This window comes from Ursus americanus, chromosome 20 (genome assembly GCF_024610735.1).
Source record: "Ursus americanus isolate L20-20 chromosome 20, mUrsAme1.1.p, whole genome shotgun sequence".
NCBI classification, from domain to species: domain Eukaryota; kingdom Metazoa; phylum Chordata; class Mammalia; order Carnivora; family Ursidae; genus Ursus; species Ursus americanus.
The window spans coordinates 13,159,291-13,173,195 of NC_142146.1; positions in this window are offsets into that span (position 1 = coordinate 13,159,291).

Sequence of the window (13,905 nt, forward strand, 5' to 3'; positions counted from 1 at the left end):
TAGAAACGCCCCATTAATGGTGCAGATCTACCATAACCAAAAGGGAAAAAAAAAAAAACCTCAATAAAGATAGAAAAACCAACAGACACCATTCAATAAAGAATAATCAGGAATAGGAGACTAGGGCCAGATAGGGAGGAAGTGGAATTCCCAATATGAACTGAAATGATTGGGAACCAATTGGAAAGAAGAGCTATAAAACAGGAAATTCAAATTATTAAAGGACTGTATTTGGCATTTACCAATCAAGATTCTTGGAACATACCCAATGAAAGGGGCAAATAAGGGGATTGGAATTTGCTTATGGGTTTTGCAGGTGACAGAATGATTAGCTCAATCATCACGGTTCCAAATTAATATAGTTGTAAAGTTCCCCTCCAAAGAGTAAATAAATCCCATGCTTGTGGGCAACTGTCCACTCAGATTAACTGGTAACAGTTCTCTCCTGCCAGCAAGAAATCAACAGATTCAGCGTTCTGCAACATCTTGTGAATAGTTTTCATTTGACGGGGTGCAGCACCAGTGGTGAGACACGCTGATGGGGAGTATAACTTGATGGTGAGGACATGCCTCCTTTCTTCCTTTTCATTACCTGAGAATTGTAACTTTCTTTTTGCTACAATCTGCTGGGGAGCACTTGGTTTCTCTCTGCTCTCCCATGCCAGGTAACAATGACATGATTGTGGGTTCTTTTACTTGGAGCGTTTCTCAGCCTCTAAGTATGAGCCATTCTCTGCCTCTAAATATAAGCCAACTTATGTTATGAAGATCTGAAGGATTTTTTAAAAATATAAATTTCCACGAGCCTTACAATAGCACCACGTGGTAAGCACCGTCATCCACATCTTTCAGATGAGAACACTGAGGCTCCAAGAGAGAGCTGCCCTCATGATAAGGAAAAGGCAAAGCCGAACTCCCACTCAAGCCCACTGGACCCCAAATGCCCACTGTGTCACAGCTCTCCCACCTCCCATCCCATAACGCTTGTTTGATGAAATCTGTTGTAAGCAGACTCTTCGATATAGAGAGTAAAATTTGAAATTCTTCTTCTGTCTGACATCTGCCAATTCACTAACTCTTCTCCGTCTCCTTAAAAACGAATGACGTTCATAAATGCTCATAAGGAGACTATTAGAACTTAAACACTGTCTCTCGACATTGTCAAAGTCATACTTTTAGGGCTCTGCTATGCACATAAATCGGGCATGCTTTTATAGCCAGAAATAATTTACCGTATAATATCTGCTAGTAAATTCAAGCCTATGATGATCCTCAATGTGTCTTGTCAGGAAGTAAACCATTCATCTGTAAGAAGAGCGCGGTATGTATAACTGAAGGTGCCCACCTTTGCATCGAGATGCATCTCCATGAGAGATTTCCTTTCTTTTGTGTTCTATCCCACTGGGAGTGGGAAGCCCTGTGAAGAGAAGGTGGAAACCCTTTTATTTTGCGTTAGTTCACCCAAGATTCACAATCCCTTTGCTGGTTGGAATACAGTTCTCCCAAAAATGAGCTTTCTGCCTTTCCAGAGATATGGGTAAAGGTTTTATTTATTTTTTTTAATTTGTTTTGTTTTGTTTTTTAATTCCGCGCCCTCTGGAGCAGAGAAAGTGGGATCGCTTTGTTTACTGCTTTTTGGTCTTCTGCTTTAGGCATTTTTGTTTTCTTCAGCAGTTCCCAGCCTATAGAAATCGACTCGAATGTTAGGTTTAATCTGGAAAGAAACACCAACATGTGGCAGCTTCTTTCTGGAATTCCCTCCCTCTCCTTAGTCTGAAAAGTGCAAAGGCGTGTTACGAATTTTCTGTAGAGCGATGTTGTCTCCTTTTAAACTCTGGGAAAAACCAATTCTCAGACCTATGGGTAAAAACCTTCAGGTCCACTAACCCCCTTCTTTCCTTGGAAATTTAAATTAAAAAAATTCTTCTGATCAGAGCATAAGTTGGCTCACATTTAGAGTTTGAGAAACACTGCAAGTAAAATAACCCCCAATCATGTCATTGTTGTCTCACATTGGAGAGCGGAGAGAAATCAAATGCTCCCCAGCAGATTGTTGCAAAGAGAAAGTTACAATTCTCTGTTAAATTTAAATGGTTTTCTTTGGACAGATGTTTTCCTTTATAGGAACATTAAACTGTTTTTTCTTTTTTTATGTCTCCAGAATATTTTGCCTGGTTCAGTAATCTGTCATGTGGTTATTTGGGCTGGGCTACTGGGGAATGGAGAAAAATGTGTGCACACCACTTAAAACAGCAATTGAAATGGAATACAGTCAAGAACATTCTACCATGAGACTGGTGATCCCAAATCCCCCACCAACTCACGGTGTGATCCTGGGGAAATCTCGTCTTCTTTCCAGGTTTCCTTTTCCTCGTCAGGAAAATGCTGAGATTGGATTCATCCTCTGTTTCCAGTCCTCCAGAGAGCATTTTGCCAGCTGGTGAGTCAGGAAGGAGACAGGTGACAGGTGGTCATTAGTAGTGACCTTGTGTTGTATGTGTCTCCATTGCCTACCTGCACGTCACTTCTTCCTTGGACAGGGATTCTCTATGGACTTTTTAAAAGTGGGCTCTATGTCCAGCATGGAGCCCAACGTGGGGCTTGAACTCACGACCCTGAGATCAAGACCTGAGCTGAGATCAAGAGTCAGAAGCTCAAGCAACTGAACCACCCAGGCGCCCCTCTATGGATTTTTTTTAACCTGTGGTATTTGTTTGTGGCCTTTCAGGAGACTCAGTTTTGCTGCAGAACAAGTGAATAAGTAGATGATTCCTTCAGCAGTGACACAGCGGGCAGTTGTAGTACGCTTTCACTCTATAAAAAGCTTTCACATTCGGTGTCTCATTTAGCCTCAGATGCTCACTGTACGATAAGATGAGGGGATGTATAGAAAAGACACCTGTACTTCTACCCAAAAGGTCTGAGTAATATCACCTGAGGAACCTAAAAATTTGAGCAGGTGGTCATAAGTATGCAGGTAGGCAGACATCATCCATCCATCCATCCATCCAACCATCCATCCATCCAACCATCCATCCATCCAACCATCCATCCAACCATCCATCCATCCATCCATCCATCCATCCATCCATCCATCCATCCATCCAACCATCCAAGCATCCATCCAACCATCCATCCATCCAACCATCCATCCAACCATCCATCCATCCAAGCATCCATCCAACCATCCAAGCATCCATCCAACCATCCATCCATCCATCCATCCATCCATCCATCCATCCATCCATCCATCTAACCATCCAAGCATCCATCCAAGCATCCATCCAAGCATCCATCCATCCATCCAACCATCCATCCATCCATCCAACCATCCATCCATCCAACCATCCATCCATCCATCCATCCATCCATCCATCCATCCATCCAAGCATCCATCCAAGCATCCATCCATCCAACCATCCATCATCCATCCATCCATCCATCCATCCATCCATCCATCCATCCAACCATCCAAGCATCCATCCAACCATCCAAGCATCCATCCAACCATCCATCCAACCATCTATCCATCCATCCATCCATCCATCCATCCATCCATCCATCCATCCAACCATCCATTCATCTATCTTGTTCCCAACATAGGAAGCCTACTCCCTAATATGAGGCAACACAGGGCATTTGACCTCACATTATCCTCTTCTTTTAAAATTTAGTTTTGTTTAAAATTTGACATTTAATAAAATGTATCTTTTTGGTGGACAGTCTATGAGTTTTGGCAAGTACATGGAGTCCTTATAACCACCACCATGATCAAGAGACAGAGCAGCCCTATTACCCCTCCTCCTCCCCAAAATTCTCTCCATCTATTTCTTCATAGTCAAACCCTTAACTCTTGGCAACCACTGATATGTTCTCTGTCCCTACAATTTCTTGCCTTTTCCAGAAGTCATATAAATGGAATCATATAGTGTGTGTTTGAGTCTGGCTTTTTTCACTTAGCAGAGCGCATTTGAGATTCACCCGTGCTATTGCATGGATCAGCAGTTTGCTCTCTTCTATAGCTGGGTAGTTGTTCATTGTATGGATGTGTCCCTGTTATATTTTGTTTTTAGTTCATTCCCTAGTTGAGGGATATTTGGGTTGTTTCCAGGCTTTGGCCATTATGAATAAAGCTGTTTTAACCATTCACATACAGGTTTATTGTGTGAACATAGATTTTCATTACCTTTAGATAAATATGGTAAGTGTACATTTACCTTGAAAAGACATTGCCGAAGAGCTTTCCAAATTGGCCGTCCTATTCTGCATTCTCACGAGCAATGTGTAAGAATTCCAGTTACTTTTGAGTTTCCACCAGCACTTGGTATTGCTGATTTTTAGTGGTGTGTGTGTGTGTGCACGTGTGTGTAGACATGCTAATAGGTATGTAGATTGATTATAGTTTCGATTTGCATTTCCGTAGTGACTAATGACATGAGCATCTCTCATGGTGCTTATTTGCCATCTGTACTTCTAATTTGGTGAAGTGATTGTTTAAATCGTTTACATGGAAAAAATAAGGCTGCTTCTTTTCTTATTTCTGCATTTCAAGAGTTCTTTTTTTTTTTTTTTTAAAGATTTTATTTATTTATTCAACAGAGAGAGAGATAGCCAGCGAGAGAGGGAACACAAGCAGGGGGAGTGGGAGAGGAAGCAGCAGGCTCATAGCGGAGGAGCCCGATGTGGGACTCGATCCCAGAACGCCGGGATCACGCCCTGAGCCAAAGGCAGATGCTTAACCGCTGTGCCACCCAGGCGCCCCTTCAAGAGTTCTTTACATACTCAGGACACAAGTCCTTTGTCAGATATATGATTTGCAAATATTCTCCCCACTCTATGGCTGATCTTTTCAGGTACTCTCTTATCATTACCTCTGCAGAGCAACATTTTGACAAAGTCTAATTCTTCTATTTTTAACGATGGACCGTGTGTCTGATGCGGTCTCTACGAACTACTTCCCTAAGGCGGCTTCACAGAAATTTCTCTGAGGTTTTCTTCCGACGCTTTAGGGGATTCATCTTCCACATTTCCATTTATGATCCATTTTGAGTTAATTTTTGTGTAAGGTGTGAATCTAGGTCAAGGTTCGTGTGTGTGTGTGTGTGTGTGTGTGTGACATATGAGGGCCCAGTTGTTCCAGTATCACCTGTTGAAAACATCATCCAGGTAGGCCCAATGTAGTTGCAAGGGTCCTTATAAGAGGGACATAGGAAGGTCGGAGTCAGAGAAGGAGATGAAATGACAGAAGGAGGCTGGAGTGATGTCATTGCTGGAAGGGACCATGAGCCAAGGAATACAGGTGGCCCTAGAAGCTGGAAGAGGTAAGGAACGGATTCTCCCTGAGAGCTGTCAAGAACAACATGGCCCTGCTGGTAACTTGATTTTAGCCCTTTGGAACCCTGTTCGGACTCCTGACTGCCAGAACCACAAGATAACAAATCTGTGCTGTTTTAAGCCACTAAGTTTGTGGTAATCTTTCACAGCAGCAAAAGAAAAAGAAAATAGAGAAAGCTCCACTGAATTGCCCTTGCACTTCTGTCAAAATCAATTGGCTATATTTACATGGAACTATTTCTAGACTCTATTCTGTTACATTTTTCTATGTGTCTATGCTTTTGCCAATACCACACTGATATATAATTTTTTAAGCTGTTCTGAATTCTCTTATTTTCCCTGCTTCATATCCCATATCTTCAGGATGTGAAAAGCTGGTCAGTGGTTGTGGGAAAGAAACCAGGAGATAAAAATCACAGAATGACCCATTTCACAGTAGCCATCCGTATTGGTTCTCTAGTGCTGAGTAACAAATCATCCCAAACCTAGTGGCCGAAAACAACAAATGTTTATTCCAACACCTGGGCGGCTCAGTCGGTTAAGCATCTGCCTTCAGCTCAAGTCATGATCCCAGGGTTCTGGGATCGAGTCCCGCATCGGGCTCCTTGTTCAGTAGAGAGCCTGCTTCTCCCTCTGCCTGCAGCTCCCCCTGCTTGTGCTCTCTCACTCTCTCTCTCTTGCTCTCAAATAAATAAATAAAAAATCTTAAAAAAAAAAAAGTAAACAACACACATTTATTACCTCACGGTTTCTGAGGGGCAGGGATCTAGAAGCAGCTTGGCTGGGTGCTTCCAGGGCAGGGTCTGTCACGGAATTGGAGTGGAGCTGTCTGTCAGGGTTGTGGTCATTCCCCGGCTTGACCCAATGATGCTCTACTTTCAAGGTCCCTTGCATGGCTGTCAGCTGACCTCAGAAAATCTCCTTCCAAGGTGACTCACATGGTGGCTGGCATGTCTTAATTCCTCCTACGTGGGCTTCTCCTTAAGCTGCCTCAGTGTCCCTCTATCATGGCAGCTGCCTATCCTTGGAATGTGTGAAGAAAGGGGAGGGGGGGGCTCACCTAAGACAGAAACCAGTGTCTTTTTCTAACCTGACCTTGGGTGTGACATCGCGTCACTTCGGCCATATTCTGCTCATTAGAAGTGGGCCACCGAGTCCATTCTATACTCATGGGGAGAGGAATTTAGCTCCAGCTCCTGAGGGGAGGCATATCACAGAAGGTTGTAGACATATCTTTGAAAGCACTACAGCCCACTCTCAGGCCACAAACTATTTCTATTCCTCTCATATGCAAAACACACTCACCCAGTCCTCGAGGGTCTCATCCCATCCCTGCACCAGTCAGAAGTCCAGAATCTTGTCATCCAAATGTGGCTCAGGAAGAAGGCTCCTCAAGGTCGGCTCCGTGAGTGTAGTTCTTGGGACTCCTGAAGTGGAAGAAACAGGTCATCTGCTCCCCCTCCCCCAACATGCAGTGGGACACTGGCAGAGGGTAACTGCTCTAAATATTCCTGTTCCAAGAGGGAGCCAACAGAAGGCATGAAGGAATGCGTGGACAATTCTAAAACCTCGGGCAATTGCAGTCCAGTTGCAATTGACTAGGTCTCAAGGCTTGGGAATAATTCTCTGTGGTTCCTGGCTCCCCTCTCTGAACCCTTGGCTCTGCCCTCCCTGCAAACTTCTCTTTTCACACAGCTAACATAGTTTGCTCCATTTTCTTTACCCAAGTTCATAAAAATTTCTGCCACATTTCCTCCAAAAATCTAATAGTTTTACATCTTTAATTTTAGTTTCTTTTTTTAAGATTTTATTTTAAGTAACCAATACACCAAATGTGGGACTCAAACTCACAACCCAAGATCAAGAGTGGCACGTTCCAGCAACTGAGCCAGCCAGGCACGCCCTCCCGTTTCAGTTTTTGATCCATTGTGAGGCAATTTTTATACGAAGTGTGAGGTCTAGGTTTTTTAGTTTTGGGCATACAAATGTCCAGTTGTTCCAGCACTATCTGTTTGTTTGCTTGTTTTTAGAAATTATTTATTTTTCGTTCACATTACATCTATTTTCTGTTTAAAAGCTTAAATAAGTTCCTGCTCCAAGGAAATTTAGGACATCAAGGGCTCCTCACATTGGGAAAGTTTCCCTTTAAGTTACCACAGGCACTCAAAACACTGCCATATGGACCCCTCTCTGCGTGGTGCAGAGACAGCACTATTTGTCGAAATGTGGCAGAAATAACCCTGATGCCAGTTCCCAGACTAGGCTCCAAGAAGCTTTGTGTGCTTCCTGTCTCTGGAAGCCTCATGCCATGAGAACAAGCCCACGCTCGGCTGTCGGAGCGCGAGGGACACTGTGGAGAAGAGAGCCCAGTTGTCCCAACCAAGGCCAACCTGGACCATCCAACCAATACTCAAACAGGTGGGAAGACCTACTCAGGACGGGCAGAGTAAAAACGAACTCAGACTTTTGGGGAGTAATTTTGTAACATACGAGCCATATTTATAACATATATATGCAGTTTGACCCAGTCATTATAATGCTAGTCTTGTATTCTAAGGAAATCGTTTAATGGAAAAAGGTACATAAGTGACATTTTTTATAATAGCCAAAGTTTGAAACACCCTAGCGTTCATCAATAGTGAAATGAATGGGGGGGTACATAAACAATGTAAGACTCTGTTACAAATGATGGTACAGGGCCGCCTAGTACAATGCTACAAATGATGATATGGGGCTCAGTTGGTTAAGCGTCCCTCTCTTGATTTCAGCTCAGGTCCTGATCTCAGGGTCGTGAGATCAAGCCTACCCTTGGGCTCTGTACTCAGCAGGGAGTCTGTTTCTCTCCCTCTCCCTCTGCCTCCCACCGCCCCCCTACCGATCCTGCTCTTTCTCTCTCCCTCTAATAAATAAATAAATAAATAAATAAATAAATAAATAAATAAATAAATCTTAAAAAAGAAAGAAACAAATGATGATATACTATACACTTCAGTCAACAAAACAAGTTAGAAATCATTATACATTTTATAGTATGAACTTGTTTTGGAATAAGATAATATACAAGTATGTTTTTCAATGCAAAAGTGTCTGGAAGGATATATATAAATTATTAACAGGGATTTTCTCTGGGAAGGTGTACCTTTGGGCATGTGAATCTTTAAAAATGAACATTTTATTTATTTATTTATTTATTTATTTATTGAGAGAGATAGTGCACATGTGAGAGCGGGGGGAGGGGGCAGAAGGACAGGGAGAGAGAGAATCTTTTTTTAAATTTTTAATATTTAGATTCAATTAATTAACGTATAATGTATTATTGCTTTCATAGGTAGAGGTCAGTAATTCATCAGTCTTACATAATACCCAGTGCTCATTACATCATATGTCCTCCTTAATGTCCATCACCCACTTACCCACAATCCCCCTCCCTTCCAGCAATCCTCAGTTTGTTTCCTATGATTAAGAGTCTCTTATGATTTGTCTCCATCTCTGATTTCGTCTTATTTTATTTTTTCCTCTCTTCCCCTATGATCTTGTTTTGTTTCTTAAATTCCACATATGTGTGAGATCATATGATAATTGTCTTTCTCTGATTGACTTATTTCACTTAGCATAATACCGTCTAGTTCCATCCATGTTGTTGCACATGGCAAGATTTCATTTTTTATTGAAATGAAAGTAGTATTTCATTGTAGTATTTCACTGCATATATATATATATATATATGTCCCATCTTCTCTACTTCTCTATCCATTCACTTGTCGATGAACATCTGGGCTCTTTCCATAACTTGGCTATTGTGGACATTGTTGCTATAAACATTGGAGTGCACGTGCCCCTTCGGATCACTACATTTGTATCTTTGGGGTAAATACCTAGTAGTGCAATTGCTGGGTCGTAGGGTAGCTCTATTTTCAACTTTTTGAGGAAACTCTATACTGTTTTCCAGAGCGGCTGCACCAGCTTGCATTCCCACTGACAGTGTAGGAGGGATCCCCTTTCTCTGCATCTTCGCCAACATTTGTCATTTCCTGACTTGTTAATTTTAGCCATTCTGACTGGTGTGAGGTGGTATCCCATTGTGGTTTGATTTGTATTTCTCACATGCTGAATGATGTTGAGCATTTTTTCATATGTCTGTTGGCCATTTGGATGTCTTCTTTGGAGAAATGTCTGTTCATGTCTTCTGCCCATTTCTTGATTGGATTATTTGTTCTTTGGGTGTTGAGTTTGGTAAGCTCTTTATAGATTATGGATACTAGCACTTTATCTGATAAGACCTTTGCAGATATCTTCTCCCATTCTGTTGGTCATCTTTTGCTTTTTTCGACTGTTTCCTTTGCTGTGCAAAAGCTTTTTATCCTGATGAAGTCCCAGTAGTTCATTTTTGCCTTTGTTTCCCTTGCCTTTGGAGACATGTCTAGCAAGAAGTTGCTGTGCCCAAGGTCGAAGAGGTTACTGTCTATGTTCTCCTCTAGGATTTTGGTGGATTCCTGTCTCACATTTAGGTCTTTCATCCATTTTGAGTCTATTTCTGTGTATAGTGTAAGGAAACGGTCCAGTTTCATTTTTCTGCATGTGGCTGTCCAATTTTCCCACCACCATTTGTTGAAGAGACTGCCTTTTTTCCATTTGATATTCTTTCCTTTGTCAAAGATCAGTTGGCCATAGAGTTGAGGGTTCATTTCTGGGCTATCTAGTCTGTTCTAGTGATCTATGTGTCTGTTTTTGTGCCAAAACCATGCTGTCTTGATGATCACAGCTTTGTAATAGAGCTCAAAGTCCATGATTGTGATACCACCAGTTTTGGTTTTCTTTTTCAACATTCCTTTAGCTATTTGGGGTCTTTTCTGGTTCCATACACATTTTAGGATTATTTGTTCCCGCTCTGTGAAAAAAGTTGATGGTATTTTGGTGGATCGCATTGAATGTGTAGATTGCTCTAGGTAGCATAGACATTTAAATGGCATTTGTCGTTCCAATCCATGAGCATGGAATGTTTTTCCGTTTCTTTGTGGCTTCCTCAATTTCTTTCATAAGCGTTCTATAGTTCTGAGTACAGATCCTTTGCCTCTTTGGTTAGGTTTATTCCCAGGTATCTTATGGTTTTTGGTGTAATTGTAAATGGGATTGACTCCTTAACTTCTCTTTTTTTCTGTCTCATTGTTTGTGTATAGAAATGCATCTCATTTCTGTGCACTGATTTTATGTCCTGCCACTTTGCTAAACTCCTGTATGGGTTCTAGCAATTTTGGGGTGGGGTCTTTTGGGTTTTTCACATAAAGTATCACATCATCTTCAAAGAGTGAGAGCTCGACTTCTTCTTTGCTAATTCAGATGCCTTTTATTTCTTTTTGTTGTCTGATTGCTGAGGCTAGGACTTCTAGTACTACGCATCCTTGCCATGTTCCTGACCTTAGGGGAAAAGCTCTCAGTTTTTCCCCATTGAGAATGCTGTTTGCCGTGGGCTTTTCGTAGATGGCTTTTATGATATTGAGGAATGTTCTATTTCTACACTGTGAAGAGTTTTAATCAAGAAAGGATGCTGTACTTTGTCAGATGCCTTTTCTGCATCTATTGAAAAGAGCATATGGTTCTTGTCCTTTCTTTTATTTATGTGATAAAAGCATTGATCGATTTGTGGATGTCGGACCCCCCTTGAAGGCCAGGAATAAATTCCACTTGGTCGTGGTGAATAATCCTTTTAATGTGCTGTTGGATCCTATTGGCTAATATCTTGGTGAGAATTTTTGAGAGAGAGAATCTTAAGCAGGTCTATGCCCAGCATGAGTCCAACACAGGGCTCTATCTCATGACCCTGAAATCATGACTTGAGCTGAAATGAAGAGTCGGATGTTTTACTGACTGAGCCACCCAGGTGCCCAGTGAACATTTATTTTAATAAAATTAATCATCAAAACAATAACATAATTTCCATTTTGGAAAAATGTTTTAATATAATGTATATAATATATAAAAGGTAAATATAATATACATAATATTAATCATATGTAATATATAAAACTTAATATTTAAAATGTTAATATATGTTATATATTAATCCATATAATATAAAGATTAGCACAGTATAATATATATATAAGTATACCACACAAAGTTGCATAAGACCGTGTTTAATTTCCCTGGATGTATCCCTCAGGGTGTTCCTAATGGAGCTGCTTGTCCATAGGATGATGGACTGTCCATACCCTACTTGTAGTGTTTCCGTCCTCCCACCGGATGGTAAAGTTGCATGTACATATCACAGCAACAGTTTAGGCAGCAGGCTATCTTTGCAAGAACATTGGACGTGGAGTCGCGAGACCTTGGTTCAAGTTCAGGATTGGCTCTTCCTTTTTGAGTTTGTTTCTTCCTCAGTAAAATTGGGCTTCATTCACCAAACAATAAATATTTATGGCGTATTATTGTGTGGAAGCCCTATGGCTGAGTGCTAGGGGCCCCAGCACCGGCCCTGCTTCCCTCAGAGTGGTGATGAGAGAATCAATCCCTAAATGAACACAAAACAGGAATGGAATTCCACATGCCAAGCTGTACCTCTAGTGGTTTGTTAAGTAGAAGAAATGAGACTGGATCTATCATGAAGTAAGTGGTATAATGTAGTGGCTGAGAGCTCTGGATCAGTAACCAAATTGCCGGCATTCAGATCCTAGCTCCGTCAGGATTTGGGGGATGCTGCTTAACATCTCTTTGAGCCAGTTTTTCTCCGTCTGTAAAATAGGGACAAGAATTGTACATACCTCATGTGGTTGTTGTAAAGATTAAATAAATTGCTCTTTTATTTATTTATGTTTTTGAAGATTATTTATTTGAGAGAGAGAGAGCACATGCATGCGTGAGCAGGGGGAGGGGCAGAGGCAGAGAGAGAGAGAGAATCCTCAAGCAGACTCCCTGCTCAGCTGCCCCAGTTGCTGTTTTAAAAACACTTGGAACAGGCCTACCTGGCACATAGTAAGTGCTCAATGAATATTAGCTATTGCTTTTATCATCTGGGATGGAGAACACATCAGACCACCTGTTTCTTTCTCTCTCTCTCTCTCTCTTTCTTTCTTTCTTTCTTTCCTTCTTTCTTTCCTAAGATTTATTTATTTATTTATTTTACAGAGGGAGAAAATGTACACAAGTTGGCGGAGGGGCAGAGGGAGAGAATCTTCAAGCAGACTCTCTGCTGAGCTCAGAGTCCAATATCATGGGGCTTGATCTCACCACCCATGAGATCATGACCAGAGCCAAAACCAAGAGTCGGATGCTTAACCGTCTTTTATTCTCAAAATTGTTTTTCTAACATAAAGACTTTCCTCTCCAAAGAGAATTTTGCAAGTGTCTTTTGCAAGTATCTTGCTACATTAGGGTGGGTCAGGAAAGCTTTCTGTAAGAAGTGACTTTTAATTCAAAACTCCATGGGTGAGAAGCCCAAACCACGTGAGGAGGGCAAGGAAGAGGGCTGCTGTGAGGGGAGAACATCTGCCTCCTCTCTCTCATGGTACCACCTTCTTCTTCCAGCATGTCTGCTCCACTTCTTGCTACTGACTTCCCTCCTTGGCCATTTCTGTTCCCACACAGTGGACTTGCTCTTGGCCCATCCTGCCTGCTATGGTCTGAATGTTTGTTTCTCCCAAATTTATATATTGAAAGCCTTACTTCTGTGTGATGGTATTAGGAGGTGGGGCCGTTGGGAGGAGCTCAAGTCCAGAAGGCAGAGCCCTCATGAATGGGCTTGTGCTCTTATAAAAGAGACCCCACAGTGTTCCCTAGCCTCTTCATGTGAAGATACAATAAATCTGGGGCCCTGCGGTCTTCTCACCAGGACCTGCCCTTGCCTGCACCCTGATCTCGGACTTCCAGCCCCCAGAACTGTGAGAAATAAACTTGTTGTTGATAAACCACGTGGCCGTGATACTTTGTTACAGCCGCCCGAAGGGACTAACACACTAGCCTTGACTGTTCCTTTCAGAGTAGCCCTTCCGCCCTTCCGCTGGACTATCTTGAGTCTCCGTTTTTAGTCTAAGGTGAGAATTTGGGGCCCAAGCTCATCTAGTCACAGGTCGGCTGGGTAGGGGGGAGTAGTGGTGGTAGAGGTTAGAGGATAGGAAATAAAATGACGGCACTTCTCCCCTTTGAACAGGGACTTAGGGTAGCAGTCTCCCGTAAAAAGTGGTGCCATTCTGGCACATCATGGCTGATATTTATAGTTCAGTATGTGCCCACCTTCTCAGTGTTCGTATCAGTGAAGGACTTCACGGACACTCGCATACTGGTCCGTGTATCAGGTGGCTTAGGCAAAGTGTGCTGTGGGGAAAATCTAAAATCTCAGTGATGGGTGCCTGGGTTGAACATCCGACTCTTGATTGAAAGCTCAGGTCATGATCTCAGGGTCGTGAGACTGAGCCCCTTGGGCTCCACGCTCAACTTGGAGTCTTCCTGAGATTCTCTCTCCCTCTGCCCCTCCCCTTACTCTAGTGCACGTCCTCGCTCTCTCTCTCTACAATAAATTTTAAAAAATCTTAAAAGAAAAAGTCTTGGGGCACCTGGGTGGCTTAGTCTGTTAAGTGT